The following is a 26,647-nucleotide window of genomic DNA, read 5'->3' as shown; positions in this document are numbered from 1 at the left end:
GTATGTTTGACATAACATCTCTGTCGGCATTTTGGATCAAAGTCAAGGCTAAATATCATGAGCTAGCCATGAAAGCACTGAAAACGTTGCTTTTATTTCCAACATTTTTCTGCGAAGCGGAGCTTTCTGCAATGAATGCAACGAAAACTGAATTGCGGAATAGACTGGACATAAGGAACCCCCTCGATAGGACGGTGTTGTTGCAGGGAAACAAGCCCAGGGCTCCCACTGATTCAGCGATATTGGTGTGTTGCAATGATTTTATATATTCATACGGGGAAAATATGTGCTGTGCGTTTAATATCCAAATATTACTTAAAATGTTATAATGCTATTGACTTATAAGTGACCTATATAACCATATAACAATTACAGCACGGAAACAGGCCATCTCGGCCCTTCTAGTCCGTGCCGAACATACTCTCACCTAGTCCCGCCGACTTGCACTCAGCCCATAACCCTCCATTCCTTTCCTGTCCATATACCTATCCAATTTTTCTTTAAATGATCATATCGAACCTGCTTCTGCCACTTCTACTGGAAGTTCGTTCAACACTTCAAGCTCCCCTGATAATTGACATCATTATATCCATGCGAGGAAAATATGTGCTGTGTGTTTAATATTAAATTCGTTAGATAAACCCTTTTAGAAACAAAATTGAGTGTATTACCCACTTATCACCTATATTCCGGTAGTGATTAACACCCACCCCACGAACAGAATCGCCAAACAGAATTTGCTTTTTTTTGGGGGGGGGGGGGGATCGGCAGGTCACGACGCGCATGCGCATTGGTGTCCGCGCAAGGCTTCATGGTCATTGTAGTCTTTAGGGTAAACAACGCCATTGACTGGTACTCTTGTTCGTTGGCAACCTTACCCGCCCCCCGTCGGCCGGTCCGCAAGAATATTGTCAATATTAAACCGGTCCGCAGTGCAAAAAAGGTTGGGGACCCCTGTCCTAGTAGGCTCAACAACAAACTGCTCTAAAAAGCTATCCCTTAGGCATTCAACGAAGTCACTCTCTTGAAATCCAGCTTGATTTTCCCAATCGACCTGTATGTTAAAAATCTCCCATGACTACCATAACAGTGCTCTTTTGACTCGCCTTTTCTATTTCCTGCTGTAACCTGTGGTCCACCTCCCAGCCACTGTTGGGAGGCCTCTTATATAACTGCCATCAGTGTCCTTTTACCCTTGCAGTTTGTTAACTCAACCCACAAGGATTCAACAGCTTCCGATCCTAAGTCACACCTTTCTACTGATTTGATGTCATTCTTTACCAGTAGAGCCACACCACCCCCTCTGCCTACCTTCCTATCCCACTGTTATAATGTGTAACTTTGGACATTCAGCTCCCAACTATAGCCATCCTTCAGCCACGATTCAGTGATGGCCACAATATCATACCTGGCAATCTGTAATAATGCAACAAGATCATCCACCTTAATTATTATACTACGCACATTTAGATACAATACCTTGAGACCGTATTTGCTATCCTTTCTGATCCTGCATTCCTAATGATTTGATACTCAGCCTGTTGGCTGCAACTAAGTCCCATCACTTGCCTGCCCTTCCTGGCAGTCTGACTGCACGCTATCTTTACTTTTTTACCATCTGTCCTATCCTGAGTCCTTTCACTCCGGTTCCCACCCACCCCCTGCCAAATTAGTTTAAACCCTCCCCAACAGCTCGCGAAAATGTTGGTCCTCCTCGGGTTCAGGTGCAACCCGTAATACCTCTCCCTGAAGAGATCCCAATGATTCAAGAATCTGAAGCCCTGTCCCCTGCACCAGCTTCTCAGCCACACGTTTATCTGCTAAAGAATTCTTCTTAACGTTACCACATCCTTCCTGTACTGCGGTGTCCAGAAATGCACACAGTAATCTAAGTGCAGCCAAACCAATGTTTTCTACATCTGTACATCTTGTGCCAATTCTTGTACACAATACTTTGATTTATGTCAAATGTCTTCTTCACTACTCTTCTGCACACCTGTTACCATTTTTATTGAACTGTGACCTGCATCCCAAAAGTCTCCCCGTGCTATAACACTCCTAACGTCCCTGCCATTTACTGTATATGCCCTGCCAATATTTAATGTCCCAAGACACTTTACCTTACATTTGTCTGGATTATATTCCATCTGCCATCATTCCACCCAATTTTCTAGCTGACCTATGTCCCCCTGTACCTTAGACAACCTTTGTTACCAACGTCTTTTCCTATTTTTGTCTGTTTCAAATTTATTATTCATAGCACTTACATTCTCATCCAAATCATTTACTTAAAATGCCTTCATTTTAAGTTTGCCTTGACATATAAGTTGTACACATGGGTGTTTCAGTAAAATATTTGGAATGATGGAAATTATCATTGTTGCTTTTAACTCCAGAAAAATTAATTTTAAAGAAGATTTTTAGTTATGTAATATTGATTAAATTTATGATTATTCAAATGAATCTCCAGCCATATTACTGGCAAAATGCAGTGACACTGCAATTACTGAGCTGACCAGAAGGCAAGACAAAGGGCAATTCTCCTCCCTCCTGTCTGTAATTACAACAAGGGTATCAGCTCTTAGGCCATATTGGCAAAAGGTGTCCCAACAAGTGATGACATTTCTGTCAGTTTGTACCTGGAGATTTGGAACATCTGAGGAGCACAAGTAGTACCAGCTACATTTTTGCCTGAATTAGAACCTTTAAATGTTCAGATAACCGCACTGAATCTCTGGACATTGATAGTTTAAAGAAACGGTTATTATCTTCTTTTCAAATGTCTTACTCGACAACTTCTCAAAGAAAGATGATGGTCAGCTAAGATATTATGGGAGCAACTTAGTCCAAAAGAACTGAGGGCAAAGAAGATTGCCTCCACTGTGGTATAAGTAATATAAATATGTAGCAAGTGTGTTCTATATACCCTGTTCCTGTTGTGTTATCTTTTCCATGCTCAATAAACAGTTCAAAATTTTGTTTTGAAGCGTGAGTGTAATTATCTGGAATAAATCAGTTTCAAAGGATAGTTGTGGGGAGATGATGGATGGTATCACAACGGTAATGGAGAAGATATTCTCTTGTAAGAAACTAGATCATGCAGAAAGAATGCTGAGTGGTTAAGATGCAACTGTTAATGGATATAATAATTGAAGTATTTTCTTCATTGAAAATTGTTGAACAAAAAAACTTCTATATTGAATCTGAGAGCAAAATACTTACAAAATAAATAAACTCTTCAGTAGAAGCTTTAAAATCCTGTGGGCACAGGAGATTATCAGTATTTCTTCACTTGATAATCATGAATGCATGGAACAGATTTCCAGGCAAAGATATCAGTCTTATCTCAGATGAAGAGTTGTATAAGTATATGGTAGAAAATAAATATAAGTACATGCAATAAATACAGTTTGGAGACGGGTAAGGAATTGTTCCTGGTCAAACCAAAACCCAAAACTTTTAAGGCCTCAGAATGATGAAGCAACTTATGTTGTTGAACACATGAATACACAATCCTCCCTGTACTCTAAAGCATTTTAAGCTTATTGTTACTCAGTAGCAAACAAAATTGAATTAAGGCTATTAATAAACACCAACATTAGTATTTTTATATGTGTTTTTAAAAAATCAGTATTTGGTTTTGCATTCTTAAAATACAAAGTCTTGGAGCTTGAGAACATAGTAAGTTCAGTGGATTATTTCCATATCATCCTTAGTGACCTGCAGAAGAGACAAATGGCCATAAAAGTCATGTGCAGCATTGTTTCAAGCATTACAAACCAGCAATAAATAGTGCAGTCAGTCAGGGCTGATTGCTGAGATAATAAGTCATTTCATGCATGGCTAAGTAGTAGTTGGACACTTAAAGCACTATAACAGACGAGAAGCATAAATTTGGTGCTTTCACTGCATGGGTTTCAATAGGCAGCAATATTATAGTGTAGCTTAGATCTGATATACAGAGGTTATTTTACAGGATGAGCAAAAGAGTTCTATACTATTGAGACTTGATCTTGACAATTGGGAAATATAAATTCAATTGAAATTAAGTAAATCTGGAATTTAGACAATACTGCTAGTCTCAGTAATAGTAACCATGAAACTAACAGATTGTCATTAAAAATCCTTTTAGTCCACTATGTCCTTCAGGGAAGGAAATCTGCCATTTCTACCCAGACAGGCTTATATGTGATACCAGACCCGAACTGCTTCCTCATTTAACAAGGCATTAGGGATGGACAATAAAGGCTAGCAATGACAGTGACATCCACATCCTGTGAATGAATAAATATAGATACTGTATTTCAGCAGTTATGCAAACTAGCTTTGCAAGTTCTTCTTTTGAAGGCTCTATAACTTGGAAACACTTCAGAGGAATTAACTGGTCTTCAGCCTATTTTTAACATTTGTTTCAGATTTCCAGCATGTGCAATTTTTGACTGTTAACTTGCAATGCTACAGGGATGCAGCAGCGAGCACCCACATTGTCTCAACGTTTAAAGAACATCCAAAAGGATTACACTAAGAGCATGTCATTAGAAATTCAGGCCACTGTGAAATATTCTTTCAGCCAGATTCTCATGCCAATCATTTGGGAACCAGTTGAACAGAAGAGCTGATTCTGGTTGATTAGAAACAGATAGGGTGAGATGCACTGGCAATGCACAGGGAGAGCTGGCCTGAATGTACTGACCCACAGGAAGGACATAGTTGGCAGTTCTCTTCTAAATCATTGGCCAAAGGATAAGGCCAATCTGGTCCATTGCTTCAGATGTATGGTCTTTATTCAAAAGGTTAAGGCATGCCTGCAAACATAGACCATAAGACCATAAAACATAGGAGCAGAATTAAGGCATTTTGCCCATTGAGACTGCTCTGCCATTCCATTATGGCTGATTTACTATCCCTCTCAAACACATTCTCCTGCCTTCTCCTTGTAGCCTTTGACTCCCTTACTATTTAAGAAACTATCTATCTCCGCTTTAAATATAGAATCATAGAACTATAGAACACTACAGCATAGAAAACAGGCCATTCGGCCTTTCTAGTCTGTGCTGAAACTATATTTCGCTAGTCCCATTGACCTGCTGCCAGTCCATAACCCTCCAGACCTCTCCCATCCATGTATCTATCCAATTTATTCTTAAAACTTAAGAGTGAGCCCACATTTACCACATCAGATGGCAGCTCGTTCCACACTTCCACCACTCTCTGAGTGAAGAAGTTCCCCCTAAACCTTTCCCCTTTCACCCTAAAGCCATATTCCCTCGTATTTATCTCTCCTAATCTATGTGGAAAGAGCCTACTCGCATTTACTCTGTCTATACCCCTCATAATTTTGTAAACCTCTATCAAATCCCCCCTCATTCTTCTACACTCCAAGGAATAAAGTCCTAACCTGTTCAATTTTTCCCTGTAACTCAACTCCTGAAGACCCAGCAACATCCTAGTAAATCTTCTCTGCACTCTTTCAATCTTACTGATATCCTTCCTATAGTTAAGTGACCAGAACTGCACACAATACTCCAAATTTGGCCTCACCAATGTCTTATACAACCTCACCATAACATCCCAACTCCTATACTCAATACTTTGATTTATGAATGCTAGGATGCTAAAAGCCTTCTTTACAACCCTGTCTACCTGTGACGCCACTTTCAGGGAATTATGTATCTGAACTCCCAGGTCCCTTTGTTCCTCCGCACTCCTCAGTACCCTACCATTTATTGTGTATGTCCTACCTTGATTTGTCCTTCCAAAATGTAACACCTTACTCTTGTCTGCATTAAATTCTATCTGCCATTTACTGGCCCATTTTTCCAGATCCCTCTGCAAGCTTTGAAAGCCTTCCTCGCTGTCCACAATGCCTCCAATCTTAGTGTCATCAGCAAACTTGCTGATCCAATTTACCACATTATCATCTAGATCATTGATATAGACAACAAGCAACAATGGTCCCAGCACAGATCCCTGAGGCACACCACTAGTCACAGGCCTCCAGTCTGAGAAGCAACCATCCACTACCACTTTCTGTCTTCACCCATACAGCCAATTTGGAATCCAGTTTACAACCTCTCCATGATGATGATTATACCTGATGATTTGGCCTCCACAGCCATCTGTGGCAATGAATCCTGTCACTAAGGACATTTCAAAATATCTCTGCCAGGGCCCCGTCAATTTCTGAACTTGCCTCCCATAGGGTCCAAGGAAACACCTTGTCAGGGCCTGGGAATTTATCCATCCTGATTTGCCTTAGGATAACAAACACCTCCTCCTCTGTAATCTGTACAGGGTTCATGAAGAGTATGCCACTTTGCCTCACTCTATAGACTCTGTATCCATCTCCTGAGTAAATATAGATGGAAGGAATTCATTTGAGTTCACCCCCATCTGTTTTGGCTCCACACATACGTTACCATTCTGGTCTTCCAGAGGACCAATTATATCCTTTGCAAACTTTTTGCTCTTAACATATCTATAGAATCCTTTAGGATTCTCCTTCAGCTTGTCCACTACAGCAACTTCTTGCCTTCTTTTAGCCTTCCTGATTTCTCTCTTAAGTGTTTTCTTACATTTATTGTTCCTACTTGCCTATACCTGCTATGCGCCTCTTTTTTTCCCCTCCTAACCAGGGCCTGAATGTCTCTTGAAACCCAAGATCCCTACCCTTGTTTTCTTTACCTTTTACTCTGACAGGGACATACAAGATTTTTACTCTCAAAATTTCATTTTTGAAGACCCCCAACTTTCCAAGTACATCTTTGCCAGGAAACAGCCTATCCCAATCCACATTTGCCAGATCATTTCTGAAACCATCAAAATTTGTCTTTCTCCAATTTAGAATCTCAGCCTATGGACCAGATTTATCTTTCTGTGTACCTATTTAGGGATGTTGTATATGCTGAGACTTGATGCTGGGATTGGACATGGACACCTAACTATACTGGTTGAGAATCTGGAAGATTCTATTGATGCAGCAATTGTGGCACCTCTAAATTTTTGGAGTGGTTACCATGTATCACTGGTGACTTACCATACATTGCTTGTACGATGGGGATTATTGCTGGAGCATGCTGCTAGGTTTGAGGTCTTGGTCTTTGAAGAGCTATTTCCTTGGATGATCAATGGGATATAACACACTGAAGGTAGTGGTGGATTTCATCCTTGATGCCCATCCTTATTCCGTCCTTCCTAAGAGACGGGATGTGATCCACATTGGTCAGACCTTGAATGCTAGGAGAGGGAGGTGAAGGGGTTTGAACTTGAAATGCTAGAGACAGATTGGAGGAGGATACTTGTCTTCCAAAAATTTAATGCATTGCCCTCTATATTTTTCAACTTTAGATAGCCCACAATTCCTATACTCCCTTCTCTCTTCTTCTGGCTCCCCTTCCCTCCCTGATCACCATCACTTGACACCCAATTTCACTCTCTTCTGCCACTGGTTTCACCTACTTATCATACAAACATACAATAGTGTCAGTGCCTACTATTTCCTCCCCCAATTGCTTCTATCTGCCTATCATCCCTCCTTTATATGGTTCCACTTATCCCCGTATTCACTTGAAGATTAAAGATTTAAAGATTAATTTTACTTCTCACATTGAAACACTGAAACCTACGGTGAAATGCATCATATGCATGAATGACCAGCACGGTCTGAGGATGTGCTGAGGGTAGCCCGCAAATGTTGCCATTCTTCAGGCACCAGTGTAATATGTCCACAACTTACTAATCCATTTATCAGACTTCAGCTACTTGTTTCCAGTTATCACCTTCCAGCCACAGCCTCTATTTCTATCTCCACCCTCCCTCCCCACACATAGATCCCACTGCCCCTATTTTCTCTTTCCTGATCTGTATTTACCTACACTTTCTCCACCCACCAGTCATAATCCCCTGACTCCATCCCTCCCACTCTTGTTTCCCCCATCTGTCTCCATTTGTCCATTTTCTCCCTCCTCACCTGGCTCTATCCATCATCCCCCAGCTCCTACCCCATTCCTCCTAATACAGGCCACTTCCCGTCCTATTGCATGGTCCTGATCCTAAGCCTCGACTATCCTCTCGCCTCCATAGATCCTGCTTGACTTGTTCAGCTCTGCAAGCAGCTTGTTATTTGCTCCTTCCTTTACTTTATAAAATTCAAAGATGATTCGAAGCTCAGTCTCCGTGTGCAATGTGCAGAAGTCACTCACCCACTGTAACATAATGATGAGAAGTCATTGGTTCTAGAATGGAGAAGCAAAATCAGAATCAGATTCATTATCAATGACAGGTCATGAGATTTGTTGTTTTTGGGCAGCAGTACTGTACAATACTTAAATGTGCTATAAATTATAACAATAAATATATATTTTATTAAAAATTAAGTAGTGTAATAAGAGAGCTAAATAGTGAGGTAGTTTTCATGGGTAGATTATCTGTTCAAAAATCTGATGGTGAGAGGAAGAAGCTGTTCCTAAAACATTGAGTGTGTGTCTAGAATCTCCTGTCTGATGATAGTAAGACAAGAATGGTTGAATGATTTCTTGTTCAAGACCATGAGAAATATATCAAACCAAGCTTGATAGACCCAAGGTTCTACCCCTGCTTCTTCATAGTTGGCCTTTACCTCAGTTGCTATTTTCCTACACTATCCCCATATCCCTTGGTTCTTTTAGTACCCACTAATTATTGATCTCTTCTTTGAACATAAGCAGTGATTGAGCCCCCATTCTGAGGTAGATAATTCTAAAGATTGATCATCCTGAGTAAAGAAGCTGCTTTTGGAGGAGATAGAGGCCAGTGGTGAATTTCACAATGGCTCTCCAGTGGTATACTGCACAGTGGATTCCTCTTGGACATCTCTTAAAAGCGATCATAATAACAACTCTTAGATTCCTGGCATGTACTCTTATGCCCAGATGAAAGAGGAGAGGTTGTGAATTCACACCAGAACTACTCCCCTAATATCTTTTAATACTTCAGCAGAGATGTTTTTTCTGTTTATTGCAGAACATTGGGTTTTAACTGGCTGTAGGCCAGTCTCTGATTTCTGTTTAATTTAACCCCGTCTATATACAACCACGGCAAAGATGAGTCAAGCCCAATGTTAACAAATAAAAGCACCAAGCATAAAGATACCAACGTAATGTAAGCAGAAGGAGACACACACACACACACATACACACACACACGCACACAGATATAGAAATACATAGGTTAATTTACCAGCTTGCTAGTCAAAGTTTAGGGTGATTAATCCAGAAACAAATTCAAATCCAACACGCAACTGGGGAATTAAAATTTGCGTATTTAAATAAATGCAGAAGAAACACTAATCTCAGGAATGATAATCATAAAAATGCTGATTTTTTATTAAAAACATGTTTAGTTCACTAATGTCCTTCGGGGAAGGAAATAAGTTATGATAAAATTATCGGTCCTATTTATGATACCAAATGTCGCCCTTAACTGGCTGCTCGATTCAGTGGTAGTTAGGTATGATTAATAAATTTTGGTCTCACTAGCAATGTCCACATCCCATGGACAGGTTTTTTTAAATAACTAGGCATGTGCTCTGGGTGTATATTTGACCTCAGTTTTAATGTATTTTTATATGCATGTGAAGCCATAGAGGTTTTGAGGGAAAAGGTGAGGTAATGTCAAGAAGTAATCATTAGGTTTAAAATAACCTATAAAATTCTGTGTGCACAGTTCACAGCAGGAGGCAATCTATTTTCTATTCTACTTTAAATAGGCCAAGAAGATCACATCCTCAAATATTTACTTTTTCAGAGAATGCAAACATGAGTCAGTGGCAAGGCAGTGTAAATAACGAATAACTTGCACAGGGGAGGAAATGTTTGTTTTGCCCTATTCAAATAACGATTTGTATATAAATCACACTTTGCATCTTTGGCCTAGAAACACAACAAGGTACTTCACAGCCGTAAATACCTAACAGAGGAACTTAAGAGAGTTAGAACTTAAAATTAGGTTGTTACATTTCCTACAGATTTGCAATTTGAGCAAGGCAGTTTTGGCAGATGAGATGCCTGCAAGATTCAGGTGGACAGAAGCCTTGAGAATTAATACTAATTGGAATAACATGATGTCACTTGTCCCCTGACAGCAAGAGCGGGGAATACCACTGAAGCTGTAAAAGATCATTATAAGAATGTTTCAGATTTAGATCATTTAACAAGGTACTCTGTGTGTCTAGGGAGAAAGAAAATGAATAACCAGGTGCTATTTTATGATTGTGCTGAGATCTTTTAAAGAATAAAGCAACATTTTAAAGTTATATTTTTAATTTTCATTTGATTTTGAGGTCAGCTTCAAATTAATAATAGCCATCCTCCAGGATTGGTCAGTGAGGGCAAGAAAAAAAATAGACTCTACATTTCCATTACTTCATTGTGAAGCATTTTCCCCGGTATTTGTATTAATTCTACATCCCAATGTTAAAGTAATTTCTTTTGTTTGTGATTCAGGAAGTTAACTTTAACAAAGAGGCTGATTGTGATGACAAACCTAAAAGATATTCATAAACTGAGTGATCTCTTTTACAGTAGCAAGACACAACCGGCACCAGGATTCTATACGTCCTGAGTTATTCCATTCTTCAACATTACAGCAGAAAAATGTGCTTCTGTTTCATTGGCCTTTCCGGTTTCAGTTCATAAGATACCAGAGAAAAATCAGAGTTGCTGTGATATGCTCCTACTTATGCAAATGGTAGCACCATTACTTCCTGGTGGCCAAACCTTTTTATTCTGATTCCCATTCCCGTTCTGACATGTCCATGGCCTCCTCTTGTGCCATGATGAGGCCACCCTCAGGGATGATCAGCACCTTATATTCCATCTAGGTAGCCTCCCCTTCCGGTAAAAAAATTCTCCCTCCCCCCTCCCCTCTTCTTCTATTTCCCACTCTGGCCTCTTCCCTCTCTCACCTGCCTACCAGCTTCCCCTAGTGCCCCTCCTCCTTATCTTTCTCCTATGGTCTACTCTGTTCCCCTTTCAGATTCCTTCCTCTCCAGCCTTTTACCTTTACTACCCACCTGGCTTCACCCATCACCTCCTAGCCAGCCCCCTTCCCTCCCCCCTCCCACCTTTTTATTCTAGCATCTTTCCCCTTCCTTTCCAGACCTGAAGAAGGGTCTCAGGCCATGACATCACCTGTTTATTCATTTCCATAGATGCTGCCTGCTCTGTTGAGTTCCCCTAGCACTGTATGTGTCTTGCTTTGGATTTCCAGCATCTGCAGAATTTCTCATGTTTAAAAAAATTATCTCATTATTACTCTTGACATTTATCTTAAACCTGTGACCTCTAGTCTCTGACCTCTCCACCAACATGAAAGTTTTTACTACCCATTCTGTACTCGCCATGTGTATACTCTTGTCAAATCTCCTTCAGCCTTTTCTCAAAGCAACTAAAGCCTTTTAAATCTGTGCTTGCAGCTGTGGTCCTCAGCACAGGAACCAGTCTTATAAATCTCCCCGGATCCTCGTGAATGTATTCACACCATTCTGTAATGTAGTGACTGAATTGGAAACAATACTCTGATTGTGGCCAAACCTACGGATGATATCAAGGAGCCTTGGTAAAAGTGAAGACTGTGGGCATAAATGTGTCCTAAAAGCCTTCAAAAATTCTGCAATCAAGTCATACCTAGAACTTGATTGCAGAATTCATTAGGCTCGTATCCGAGGTCCAATCAGGTTTACATGCTTCAAGAACAAACCTTCCATTCATCAACAGGTCAGGTGTCTGAAGTGGGACGCTTACTGATGACTAAACAATGTTCAATTCTGTTCAGTTTCTTCATTATGTCATTATGTCAACTTCATGGAGTTCATCACTGATAAAATTCCAAATGGACACCTACATCCTGTGGTGTTACTCATATCCAAAAACCAGAAAAACTTTCCCCACCTACAAAACACAAGTGTGATATAAAATCTCTCCATACTTTACTGTAAGTGTAGTTTCAACTAAGTTCCAAAAAACCGACCAGTATTCATTCAAGGTAATTCATTTGACTGTCATCCCATCCACAACATGGAACGTTCATTTCAAACACCACCAAAACAGCTTGAATCCATCAGCAAAGTGTTCTTGTTACTTTCCCACAATTTTTCAACAATTCCTCTGAAAGCCAGAACTTCTAGTGCCAAGAAAGATAATGTTAAAGGACACATCCAAACTCCACTAACTGCAGGTTCTCTCCAAGTCTCATACTTTTCTGACTTGGAAATACATTGCTGTTCTTTCATCATCACTGGATCCAAACAGCAGAATGGATCTTCCTTAATTGATCACTACATTTCCAAGAGTAATTAGGTAGATAAAGCCTAGCAACGCTGATATCCCATAATAAAGGGAAGAAGTTGTACAGTTGAGATATTTAAGCCTGTCTAATGTGCAACAATTGGTAGGATTGTAGATCTGTCCAACTTGAGGCAAATTGAGGAAATATAGTTGAAACTTCAAAGCATTAAGCGTTGTATTAGTTCTGCATCTAGTGAAAAATATAGTAGAATAATTACACTTCAGATGGAAATTGTAATTGAAAGGTATTTTGTTTTGGAGCTGTTGGTTTATAATTTCTTTAAAGGAATTTAAACATGAGAATTTGTTGCTTTCAATGATAATCATAATATTGTCATTTACTTCTTCAATCTTTGATCATGGAATTTACTTGATAGTTTAAATTTACAAAAGGGAGATCTGTTATATTTTGTAACTCCAGAAACTAACCCTTCCCTCCAAAAAAAGCAGGAGCCAGAATACTTATCTACATTTTTTTTCCTATTTTTTAATGAGAAGTTCACCTATGACTTGGTGCTGTGATGACATATGCCATTCACATACTTCTTACAGAACCCATAATGTTTTCTGTAAACAAACAATGTTTAACATTTACAATATTACCCAAATATTACTGAAATATTAAATACACTACAAGATCCTCCACCATAATCCTGCTACTCAAAAGACTTTCTATTTTGTTACACAGAGCAACTCATTGAAACTTATCTAGGCTAAAGCAAAATAAGAACTAGGAGTAGGAATTAATGATTCAACTTCCTTCAATAATCATTAGGCACATTAAGGATGTGTATAATTGTGTACAGTAAGCTCTGTTAAATATGCCACTCCAAAGATAAGCACATTTAAAATTTCAAACCTAACATCCCTTTTCAAAATAAATCTAATATAATCAGAAACATCTAAGGATATTTAATGCTGTTGAATTGGAGTGTGCATGAGCGGGGGAACTTTGAGAAAGTGACATGTTGGGCCATGCCTTTGTAAAGGGTAGCACACAGATTTTGCTGTATCTTTTGTCGAGACTAGAAAGTATTTCAGATTGCACCTACACCACTTCTGCTGGTTGACAGACAAGAGAGTCTGTTAGTAACATGTGCCAAAAGCTACTCAGAAGTGTTCCACATGTTGCAGAATACTGTCTTCAGTCTGGTTAGGTTTTTAAGTCCCGACAGTGGCAAAGGGTGAACTGATACGTGCTTAAACGTAGAAGTGAGGAAATTTTATTTTTTAAATGTGTTTTCAGATTGTTAAATTTGACAGAAAACATAAAATATAGAAAAGACGTGCCTAATAGTAAATGGTAAATGTAGTCTACCTCATTTTTCAAATGATGGATAAATTAATACCTCTCTCCATAATCAGACAACGTCTGGAGCTGATTATTCCATATAACTGATGTTTTCCTTAACACTGCAATAAACAGATGTAACCCATTGACTTGTTTCCCCTCTAGCTATAACTGTAACTTATTATTTTATTGTATTATGGAGTTAAAAATAGCCTACATTGTGCGCCCATAAAGACTCATCTTAAAGAAACTACATTTTCAGTTGGAATTACACTAAAATTTTACTTTTAGGAAAAGGGACCCTACAAGAAACTTCAAACAAGAGTAAGTCATTTACCTATGTGAGTCTGTTTAATTTGATCACAGTTGATCCGAATCCTGATTCCATAATCTCTTAACCATACCTGGCTATGTGTGCTTTAGGCTGACTCAATCTCAGTGAAGATAGCACCACCTCCTCCTCCACAGCCATTTAAATAAAGTCAAATAAATCGTAGTCAGATCAGAGGAGTTTTCAAATACAGAACTTGCAATCACAAGAAAAAGTTGTTAAACAAAAATTGTCTCCTTTCCTACAAAAGGTTTTCCTTCACAATTAATCCAGCTGATTATTAGAAATTTTATGACAAAAGAGAGAAATTATTCTATTAAAGATTATTAACCAAGTTTTATGCAAAATCTGAGATCTTGATCTTCACACTCCCTTCTCCTCAACTGATTAAAATCTGTTCTCGTGCATTGAAGGTTACAGTGATTTTTCTTACTGATCTCTATCTTTACTGAGAGATCACTCCCAATATATGGGATGCAGTCCATGTTTTCCAAGGCTTTGCAATGAAGCATTGTTGTTCTTCAGCAGCGCAGTCTTAGCTTAAGGATATTGAATGTATAGCCCATCTTCTCACATTCTTCAGTGAAGGCATTAGCAATGGCTAAAAGCTCATGCACATACATGCACAAATGCACCTTAACTTTGGAGATTTTAGTAACTTTAATTCTGGAGCAGAGTCTCTGCAGGGTTAAACTGTCTCCCCATTAGTTGTGAAGCTTAGCTCCACTCAGAGGGGAAGTTTGTTGTAAATGAGTTCAACATGATGCTGTGATAAACAGAAAGACTATCCTATATGCTTCTAAGATTTGGATTATCTACAACAGGCCTTTCAAGGCACTGAAGATACACACAGTGCTGCCTGTCCCTGTAAAATCATGGAAATTCACTGGAGGAGTAAGTGTCGGTGCCCTCTTCCACAGCAACATTCTCAGCATTGAAGACTGCTTAGGCTCCCTTGGGCAGTCACGGAGTTTGCATAACTGACAGCAAACTCCTGAAACAGGCACTCAATTCCGAGCTCAGTTATGAAAAATTATTACCAGGAAAAGGCTCAAAGATTTATTGAAAGCCTCATCATGAAACTGCAAGATCTCCCCGATTCTTGGAAATTTCTCATTAATAACTCTTAAAATGGAGAAGGAGCATTTTGAACGTACAAATTTTAGTACCATTATAATTCAAGCACAATAAACCAGCAAGTGAAATAATTAAGCTATTAACCAAGTGCCATTCTCATACTCACCAAATACTTGAATGCAATGTATCTGGGAATTCTCTCCTACTGTATCCTCACAACGGTATCTGGTGCATTTGCTTGTCACTATTCAGTACTGTATCTATGAGCAGGAACAAAGACCCATAAACATTTTTCACCTAGAAATCATTAAAGCTCTGGTGATTTACACAGATCATTGAAGAATGCAATAGAAAGCTCTGAGATATATTCACACATTTACACAAAAAATGTTAGCAATTAATGTTTGCAATTAACCTTCACCTTATCAGTCAACCCCAAATCCCCAGACCCAAACCAACTCTTAGCATCTTTATCTCAAAACACAATATGCCCCATTCCCTGCCTCCACACCAGTTCTACCTTTGCCCAACCTCAGACCTTCTCCCTTACCCCAAAACCAAACCGAAGTTGCAGCATACTCTAAAATATTGCACTCTCGAGATCCCTATTGTGAATCCACCACCACTATTTCTTCAGTGTATGCTTTCATGTGCTGTATTTCCAGACATTGAGTCCTAACAGGAACAACGTTGCAGTGGTGTGTGTTCATTGAAAAGACTTTATTGTCTTTTTCACAAGGTCACTCTACTTTTTCACTAACTGGGGGGAGGGAAAGAAAACACAGACAGAGCAGTCAGCAGCTTTGAATTCTATCGTAGATCGCTTGCCTTTTTCAGGTTTCCGGGTGTGGGTGGGTTTAGAGTTTTTTCCCATTGGGTGGTTCCGGAGCATGCGTGTTTTTTATTTGGTTGTATTCTTCATCACCGCCATCTTTGATCATCCTGTATTGGTATGTGCTTTGTGCATGTATAAAGTAGAATGAAATTATAGTATGCTGTTCAGGATAAGCGTCCTTTATCTAAGATTAAACAGGATTGGGAAAAGGAACTTAATTTGACTTTTATGATGGAGGATTGGATGCGGATATTGAAGTGGGTTAACTCTTCTTCAATTTGTGCTAGCCATTCATGGATTCAACTTAAAATTGTACATTGTTATCATTTGACAAAGGAGAGACTTTCTAAAATCTTTCCTAATGTTGATAGTCATTGTGATAGATGTAAAACTGAGATAGCTACACTGACTCATATGTTTTGGTCTTGTTCTATATTGGAACAGTTCTGGAAGTCGGTTTTCTCAACAATTTCTAAAGCACTTAAAATTAATTTAGAACCTAATAAATTAACTGTGCTTTTTGGAATAGTTCCTCAAAATATTCATGATATTTCTGTGTCTGACCAACATTTGTTACATTGATAGCTAGGAGGGCCATTTTATTGAAGTGGAAGGATACATCAGCTCCCACTTTGTCATAATGGTTCTCTCAAGTGATGCTATGTCTTAGTTTGGAGAAAATTAGAAGTCGAACCTTTGAACCTTTATTTGATTTTGAGAAAAGATGGGGCTCATTTGCTCGTTATTATCATTTGAGTTAATTGATATAATTTTTCCACAATCTAATTGTAAATTTTTTTAGTATATTTTCTTTTCTTGCTGGCGGTTTGATGTTTATTTTTAGAAGCTTTTTGTATGACGCATGGCTCCGGGGTTGTACACCTAATGGGTTCTCTTTTTTTTCTCACTTTTCTGCTCAGTAGGTTTTTTTTTTGTTATCACAAAATTTTATTTTCAATTTTTAAGATAATGTTTTTTTTGAGGCATTGTAAGTGTTGTTACTTTGATGTACTCATGTTATTTTTCCTATATATACAATAAAAAGATTTGAAAAGAAAGAAAGAAAAGACTTTCCAAGTAATATTTTTTAAAATACCTTATTTAAATTCCTACCACACAGATTTATAACTGTTTGAAGTAGTGAATGACTGTTAGAGTAGGGGAAGTGAATAGGCTCTGTGTTCATTCCCTTCAATAATAAATATGCTGCTTTGGCCACAGCAAGCAGATCTCTGGCACTGAGAATGGATCTGTGGCTCAGAAGAGAAAAGGGGGGTGGGTTGAAGAGATAAGTTATAGTGAAAGGCAATTCATTGAAATTCCTGGGTGGTTTGTTGTCACCTGGATGCCAGGGTCAGTGGCACTTTGGAATGAGACCAGCGCATTCTTAAGTAGGAGGGTTGAGTAGTCAGCCAGAGCCTCGTGGTCCATGTTCGCACCAATGATATAGGTGGGATGGGTGATGAGGTCCTGCAAGGTGAGTTCAGGGAGTTGGGTACTAAGTTAAAAGACAGAATCTCCAGGGCTGAGATCTCAGGATTGCTACCTGTGCGACATGGTCATGAGGCCAGAAACAGGAAGTCATACATTTTAACACGTGACTAAGGAGCTGATGCAGAATGGAGGGCTTCAGGTTTTTGGGTCATTGGGCTCCCTTCCAGGGAATGTGCGACCCATACAGAAGAGACAGTTTGCACTTGAACTAGAGGGGGACTAATATCCTAGCGGGATGTTTTGTTCATGCTGCGTTGTGGGGGGGTTGCGGGGGGGGGGGGGGCTCAAGGGTTAATCTAGATATGTAGAGGAATGGGAATCAGAGTGCCCAAACAGATAGTGGAATGGTTGTGGAGAAAGATGTTGTTGAACCCAAATAAAAGGCCAATAGTCAAAAGATTGAGCATGGTGGGACTACTGTTCTGAGTTGCGTACATTTCAATGCAAGGAGTATTGTAGAAAAGGCGGATGAGCTTAGGGCATGGATCAGCATGTGCAATTATGACATTGTAATCCTTAGTGAGACTTAGTTGCAGAGGGGCAGGACTGGCAACTCAATGTTCTGTGGTTCTGTTGTTTTAGACATGATAGAGCAGAAGGGATTAAAGTGGGAGAGGTGGCATTACTAGTCGGGAAAATGCCACGGCAATGCTCAGTTAGAACAGATTGGAGAGCTCGTCCAGTATGGCTTTATGGGTAGTACTAAGGAATAAGAAAAGTATGACCACATTAATAGCATTATATTATAGGCCAACCAACAGTCCACAGGATTTAGAGGAGCAAATTTGTAGAGCGATCACACTGTTGTGATAACAGATTATTATGACTTCCCACATATTGACTGGGACTCCCAAACTGTAAAAGGGCTGGATAGGAAAGAGTTTGTCACGTGTTCAGGTAAGTTTCCATAATGAGTACAGAGGTCCCAACTGGAGAGAGTGCAATACCAGATCTCCTTCAGGGAATAAGACAGGACAGGTGATAGGATTTCGCGTAGGGGAACATTCCACATCTAGTGATCATAGAACCATTAGCTTCAAAGTAATTATGGAAAAGGATAAGTCTGGTCCTTGAGATGAGATTCTAAATAAGGCCAACTTTGATGGTATCACAAAGGATCTGCCACTAAAGGATTGGGATATGCTGTTTTCAAGCAAAGTTGTGCTTGGTAAATGGGAGGTCTTCAAAAGTGAAATTTTGAGAGTGCAAGGCTTGTATCTTCCTGACAGAATAAAATGGAAGGATAATAGGTTTATGGAATCTTGGTTTTTGAGAGATATTGAGGCCCTGGTTAAGAAAAAGGAGGAGATGCATAACAGGCAGGAACAAATGAGGTACTTGAGGAACACACATCAAAGTCGCTGGTGAACGCAGCAGGCCAGGCAGCATCTCTAGGAAAAGGTACAGTCGATGTTTCAGGCCGAGTCCCTTTGTCAGGACTAACGCTGGGTCTAGGCCTGAAACGTCGACTGTACCTCTTCCTAGAGATGCTGCCTGGCCTGCTGCATTCACCAGCAACTTTGATGTGTGTTGCTTGAATTTCCAGCATCTGCAGAATTCCTCGTGTTTGAGGTACTTGAGGAGACAAGGTGACTAGGAGACTAGTAGACAAGGTGAAGGAGAATCCTAAGAACAAAAGGATAGCAAAGAATAAAATTGGTCCTCTGGAAGATCAGAGTGATAATCTACGCATGGAGCCGAAAGAGATGAGGAAGACCTCAAATGAAATTTTTGCACTTGTATTTACTCGGGAGACAGACACAAAGTCTATAGATGTGAGGAAATGCAGCAGTGAAGTCATGAACCATATACAGATTACAGAGAAGGGGTGTTTTCTGTCTTGAGGCAAATTAGGGCGGAGAGATCCCCAGGGCCTGACAAGGCTTCCTTCAAAACCTGTGGATGGCAAGTGCAGAAATTGCATGGGCCATAGCAGAGATAGCTAAAATATCTTAGCTACGTGTGAGGTGCTGGAAGACTGGAAGATAGCTAATGTTGCTCCACTGTTTAAGAAAGACTCTAAGAATAAGACAGGAAATTTTAGGTCACTGAGCCTAACATCAGTAGTGGGAAAGTTATTGGAGGGTATTCTAAGGCACTGGATATATAAATGTTTGGGTAGACAGGGAATGATTAGGGATAGTCAACATGGCTTTGTGCATGGTAATTCATGCTCAACCAATCTTATAGATCTTTCAAGGAAGTTACCAGGAAAGTTGATGAAGGCAAGGCAATGAATGGTGACTACATGGACTTTAGCAAGCCCTTTGACAAGGTCCTGCATGGAAGGTTATTCAAGGACATTCAGTCGCTTGGCATTCAAAATGCGAAAGAAGCCAGAGAGCGGTTGTAGATTGTTGCATCTCTGATTGAAGGTCTGAGATTAGTGGTGTGCCACAGGGATCAATGCTGGGTCCATTGTTGTTGGTCATCTATATCAACAATCTGGATGATAATTTGGTAAATTGGATCAACAAATTTGTGGATTTCACCAAGATTGGGGGTGTAGTGGACAACGAGGAAGACTATCAAAGATTGCAGTGGGATCTGAACCAGCTGGAAAATGGGCGGAGAAATGGCAGATGGAATTTAATGCAGACAAGTGAGAGGTTTTGCACTTTGGGAGGATTAACCAGGGTAGGCCTTACACAGTGAGTGAGCAGTAGGGCACAAAAGATTGCAGTAGATCAGAGGGAATACAGATCCATAATTCCTTGAAAATGGCGTCACAGGTAGACAGGTTCATAAAGAAAGCTTTTGGCACATTGGCCTTCATAAGTCAATGCATCAAATGCAGGAGTTGGGATGTGATGATGAAATTGTATATGGTCAGGCCTAGTTAGAGTATTGTAAGTGCAAGCAGGCTTCTTCCACTGAGGTTGGGTGAAACTACAACTAGAGGTCATGGGTTTAGGGTGAAAGGTGAAATGTTTAAGAGGAACATGAGGGGAAACTTCTTCTCTCAGAGGGCGGTGAGAGTATGAAATGAGCTGCCAGTGCAAGTAGTGGATGCAGGGTTAATTTTAATATTTAAGAGAAATTTGGATAGGTACATGAATGAGCTGGGTATGGAAGGCCATGGTCTGGGTGCAGGTCAATGGGACTAGACAGATCAATGGTTCAGCCCAGGCAAGATGGGCTGATGGGAATGTGTCTGTGCAGTAGTGTTCTAAGACTCTGTAACTCTATTCTTGTGTATACATGACGTAAACGGAAGTAACATTTATTCTTTGCCATTTTATTTCCATGGAAGTGTTATGTTATTATACTGGTAAAATGAGATCACCCTCCTTATTTTAAAAATAACATTTATAAACAAAATAACTCAAATAACAACAGCTGGTTATTTTTTTCTTCTTAAGTGTGTGACTGCTTTGGTCAAGATAGTTGAACAAAACAAACATTGAACTTTTTAAGAAGTAGAAAAACACATTGGAAAATAATAATTAAACATTTAGGACAACTGAAAGTAAACTAAAAAATGGAAAGTTATCCCATCCAAATGTAACTGATAAAATATTGTGAGTTCAGATCCAATATTTGTCAAAATCTTTTTTAAAAAAAGTCTACAGAGTGACAATCTCCCTTCGGCTGGGAACTGCATTCTTAGTTGTGTTTGCTGGACTTTCCTCCAGTAAAGAACAGCCAAGATCTATGTTTAAAAATAAAGGCTGAACAACCTTGAGCTAACTTATATTGTACAGAGCACAAAAGTTGTTCATAACTCACAACTGGTACTGAATTTTTTCTGCAATTCTGATTGACATGAAGAAAAAGTAAAGAGAAACAGGATAAAGAGACATTCTTGGGAATAGTTTAGAAGTAAACTCATTTATCTAAAGTGTTGCAGTCTGATCTGACCGGAGAGTGCAATCAAAATGGGCATGAAAATCACCAATGCACCATGGTGTCTGCCTGAGGAAGAATTTGGCGCTTTGCACCATAATTTGTCTCAGTTGGGCCTTTCAACACCCAGAGTATGCACTAACCATTTCCTTTCAAGTCCTGCAATTAGAATGAAAGAGTATTCTACAACAGGAAATAAGAATCCAATTTGCTTAACTAAATGTGACTGATGTGATGCCAGTGTGCACGCCTTTAAGAACAATAGAAAGTAACCAACTCTCTGTATGTTCCCACAAAAGTTTGAGAAAAGAACTGGCTCTTATAGAGTAACCCACAACAAGAATGCATAGAGGACTTTTCTATAATTTAGTAAACTATCCTTAATTTAAATCAGTGAATACCTCTCAGAATCTTAGACATACTGGAATATCAGGCAGCCTCCTCCCTGAGGTCAAATGCTGGAGACCTAAACTGAATTTAACTTTCAAGTTGTCCTGTTTGGTTATGCAAATCAGGCTCTGGTTCCCTATTTTAGGACTACTGTTCCAATTTGAAAAAATATATTCAAAACATAACAGGACTTTCAACTCCTGCCATGCAATCTTCATAATGGAAGTGTGTGACAAACATTTTAAGCTCTTCCTCTAACATAGACTTTTGATTTGCAATTGCAGTGGGTTTTTATTACATTGGAGAACTTGGATATTAAATGGAAAGAGAACCTGATCATGTTTGGGGAGCAGATGACTCCTACACTGAAAATATGGTGATTCTAGAGTAAATTAAACAATGTGTATGTTTCTACTTGCCTTTTTCCCAATTATTTAAAAACAGGAGGGATATTTCCACACAGATGCTTATTCCCTTGATAAACTTCACAGACTGACAAACTGAGGAAGAAAAATCACAAAACCCACACTGTAATAGTTCAAAGCTCAAAGCTGGGGTCTAAACTTAAAATTTTGTATTCATTAAGACACATAACACTACCCCCCCACCCAAATGTTTTTTTTTGAAATGTGGTTGCTATTATAACGTGGGAAACTGGACAAAGTCACACAATCAGGATAACAAACAAGAATAACAACTGCTTTAATAATGTTAGTTGAGTAGTCAATTCTGGCTGGAAAGCTGTAGAAAAACCCTTTAAAAATGCCTTGTCCAACTGACATAGCAAACCCATCACATATTGTGCACCCAATTCCCTTTGTTCTACTACATTTCACATTTAATTAGTAACCTAGGTTTGGAATGCTGACATGAAAGAAAATGTAGGTTATAATGCAAGTAACATGAATATTTTAATCATCTTAACAACGTTATCTTTTTACATACCACAGTTGTGTGATGACACAACAGTGGCTAACAAAAGAAGACAAAGCTACCATAACAGCCAAAGAGAGGGCATATAATTGAGCAAATTTTAGTGGGAAGTTAGAGGATTGGGAAGCTTTTAAAAACCAACAGAAAGAAATTTAAAAAGTTATTAAGAAAGTAAAAATGGAATACGAAAGTAAGCTAGCAAATAATACTAAAGAGGATACCAAAAGTTTCTTCAGATACATAAAGTGTACAAGAGAGGCAAGAGTAGATATTGGACCACTGGAAAATGATGCTGGAGAGGTAGTAATGGGGGACAACAAAATAGTGGACAAACTAAATAAGTATTTTGCATCAGTCTTCACTGCGGAAGACACTAGCAGTATGGTGCAAGTTCCATGTGTCAGGGGCTGAAGTGTGCAAATTTAACATTACTGGAGAGAAGATTCTTGGGAAACTAAAAAGTCTGAAGGTCGATATGTCATCTGGAACAAATGGTGTACACCCCAGAGTTCTGAAAGAAATGGCTGAAGAGATCGTGGAGGCATTAGTAATGACCTTTCAAGAATCACTAGATTCTGGAAAGACTCCAGTAGACTGTAAAATTGCAAATGTCACTTCAAGATGTGAGAGAGGCAGAAGAAGGGAAACTATAGGCCAGTTAGTCTGACCTCAGTGGTTGGGAAGATGCTGGAGTCGATTACTAAGAATGAGGTCTCAGGATACTTGGAGGCACCATGCTAAAACAGGCTGTAGTCAGCATGGTTTCCTCAGGGAAAATCTTGCCTGACAAATTTGTTGGAATTCTTTGAAGAAGCAACAAGCAGGGTAGACACAGGAGAATCTGTTGATGTTGCGTACTTGGACTTTCAGAAGGCCTTGACAAAGTGCCACACATGAAGCTGCTTAACAAGCTATGAGGCCATGGAATAACAGTAAAGATTCCAGCATGGAGAAAGCTGCGGCTGATTGGCAGGAGGCAAAGAGTAGGAATAAAGGGAGCCTTTGCAACGTTAGCATTCATTTCAAGAGGACTGGAATATAAAAGCAAAGATGTAATGTTGAAACTTTATAAAGCACTGGTGAGCCTTCACTTAGAGTACTGTGAGCAATTTTGGGTCCTGTATCTTAGAAAGGTTGTGCTGAAACTGGAGAGGGTTCAAAGGAGTTTCACGAAAATAAGTCCAGGATTGAATAGCATGTCATATGAAGAGTGTCTGATGGCTCTGAGCCTGTAAATTAAAGGCATCCGTTAGTCTTGCGAGACCATGGATCTGCGCCTGGAAAGTCTTCACTCTCCAGGGCGTAGGCCTGGGCAAGGTTGTATGGAAGACTGGCAGTTGCCCATGCTGCAAGTCTCCCCTCTCCATGACACCGATGTTGTCCAAGGGAAGGGCAAGGGCCGATACAGCTTGGCACCAGTGTCGTCACAGAGCATTGTGTGGTTAAGTGCCTTGCTCAAGGACACAACACGCTGCCTCAGCTGAGGCTCAAACTCACAACCTTCAGGTCGCTAGTCGAATGCCTTAACCACTTGGGCCTGTATTCACTAGAATTCAGAAGACTCAAGGGTGACCTCATTGAAACATACCAAATGGTGGAAGGCCTTGATAGAGCGGATGTGGAGAGGATGTTTCCGATGGTGGGTCTAAGACCAGAGGGTGCAGCTTCAGAATAGAGGGGCGTCCTTTTAGAAGGGCGATGAGGAGGAATTTCTTGAGCCAGCAACTGTGGAGTCCAGGTCTTTAGGTATACTTAAGGCAAAGGTTGATAGATTCTTGATTGGTCAGGACATGAAGGGGTATGGGGTGAAGGCAGGAGATTGAGTCCGAGAGGAAAATTGGATCAGCCATGATGAAATGGTGGAACAGACTCGATGGGCCAAATGGCCTAATTCTGCTCCTATATCTTATGGTCTTATGGTCTAAAATGTATTACCTCATACTCGTCTGGATTAAATTCAATCCACTCTCCCATTCTGCAGTCTCTTCAAGCAAACCACTAAAAATAAATGAAAGAAATAATTTCCCGCAGCTGCTTCAGCCACTATTTGCATCTTTTTTTTTAAGAGATCCAGGCTGACTTCGACATGTATAACTTAGCCTGCCTGTGTTCTTCATGTGAAATTAGGCCCAACAATCTGTGCTGGCTAATTTTTGAAATCAAGACAATACAATGCCAACACAAATTTTGAACATTGCTGGGCACAAATTAATTTTACATAGTGATCTTTGCACACATTTTCAGTGCCGTGAATTTAATTCCCCATATGATATGCATTATGAATGTATACATTTCGTGAAAATTGACTGGAAATTGGATCGAATGCACTTGGGTACCCTAAAAAGTCATTGAAATAAACACTAGTGCCAGATTGAGTTCCTTAAAAAAATAGAAAAATTGCAAGAGACAATTAACAACAAGCTGCTATTCCTCTTAGTAAGAAATAAGCTGTAAGTCTTAAGATATATGTTTATTAGCTGGAGCTGTATATGTGAATGCTCGCTCCATAGAGGAAAAGGAAATGATGGGAGAAAGAAAAAATAATAAGATCTCCAGAGAATGTGTGGCTATGACTTGCATAATCCATTTCGCTTAAGGAATCCTCTTCGAGTCTTCTGCCAAGAGTACTGCAGAATACCAGTGAGGCAGGAATTGTAACTTGACATGTGGTGGTGCATAAGATAGAAAGAAACCTAAAGTTTGCAAACAATGGTGAAGTTAGGAGAAATGACTGTACAAGAATTTTACCTGTGGTGTTCAAGTCAGATGTCAAAGTATTTAAGTCAGAATAGAGAGCTTTTAATTCACATCACTTCAGGGCTTTCTGTGTGTTTTAATTTTTGGTTTTATGTGATTTTTACAACAGACATTCTCTGAATCAGTAGGAGTTTAAAGGTACAATGGTAAACCTGTGACAGTGTATAGTGGTTAGATACACTTAGATACACACCTATGAATCCCAACTGGAAGTGCCCAGGCACAGTTATAGTTTCACCCAGGGTTGATCACGGGTGACATCTACTCCAAGTAGAATTGAAATCAGTGCTGATATGTTTTGGTGAAACATATTATTTAAAACGCTGTGAGAATTCAGAGAATACTGTGATCTGTATATGTTCTAGTCTTTACTTAATGTCAGTTATAATTATTTGCTTTTATGGCTCTAATTCACTATGCTGAAATTTCTGCTATTCACTAATCTTCCTCCTTTAGGAGAGGGAATAGTCTAAATAAATACAAACATATTTGCAATTTTAAGCAGACTTAATGCCTACAAGTGAATATTCTCCATCCAAAGCAAATTAACAGTCAAGATTAAAGACTGTATAGAATATATCCTTTAGCTGGATTGTGTGCAAAGTGACCACAACAGTCCCTAAAAGAAACTTAATCATTATAAAGCTTGACACATTTGGAAGCTGAGAAATACATCAACAAATTGTTAAGTGTATGAGGAATGGAGGGTACTCCCCCAGACACTTGTCATATCTCAATGCAAGTGACAAGAATCTCCCTTTGAAAGGCAAAATATCATTACTTCAGGAATTAAACAGAAACAGAAGTAGGAGTTGAAAGGAGATCATGAGGAAGAAGTTGATGAAGTCTTTTAATGTTTCTGAAGATATGCAGAGTAAGTCCAAAGAGTCTAGGAGGTCTTGTTGACAATAGTGCTAATGCTGAGAAGCAAACCCTTCAAGAACAGGAAGCAGGTGCAATGATATCAACTGATAAACAGCTGGGTCACAGACATTTGGCACACCTTTATGGATGAATAGATGACTGCAATATTTCAGTTTCAATGCAAAAGTCTGCTGTCATTCCCTGAATTCTATGGGCCAAGTAAAACCCTTGTGAAAACAACATGGTTCATTATGCAAGACGACCAAATAAACATTGCTCTGCAAATCCACTGGCTTAGTAGGATGATTTTAAAAACCAATATCAATTGTGGGTTTGCTTTAATTTCTGCCACTTGCCCATAGTAATTTTAGCAGAAGAATTGTTGATAAGTTGGGAAACGATGTAAACTTCATATCCAACCTATCTTGGCACTGCTACTTAGAGATTTTTGACAAGTTTAGCCTTGTCCAATTTTCGCAAACTGATGTTGTGCTGTAATGCAAGGT

At 39.4% G+C, this 26,647-nt stretch overlaps 1 long non-coding RNA gene across 1 annotated transcript in view; it reads right to left on the bottom strand.

The window, feature by feature from the left end:
• Window positions 1–3,615: 3,615 nt before the first annotated feature.
• The window catches only part of LOC134358177 (uncharacterized), a 72,265-nt gene continuing 49,233 nt past the window's right edge, over window positions 3,616–26,647 (bottom strand). The window contains exons 4-7 of the long non-coding RNA XR_010020820.1: window positions 15,189–15,282; window positions 8,202–8,234; window positions 7,037–7,236; window positions 3,616–3,720 (exon numbers count right to left, since the gene is read on the bottom strand). This is a non-coding gene — a long non-coding RNA (uncharacterized LOC134358177). The remainder of the gene's footprint in view (window positions 3,721–7,036; window positions 7,237–8,201; window positions 8,235–15,188; window positions 15,283–26,647) is intronic.

This window comes from Mobula hypostoma, chromosome 18 (genome assembly GCF_963921235.1).
Source record: "Mobula hypostoma chromosome 18, sMobHyp1.1, whole genome shotgun sequence".
NCBI classification, from domain to species: Eukaryota; Metazoa; Chordata; class Chondrichthyes; order Myliobatiformes; family Myliobatidae; genus Mobula; species Mobula hypostoma.
Note: the sequence above shows the minus strand (reverse complement) of the source record. Positions and strands in the feature narration are given on the sequence as shown.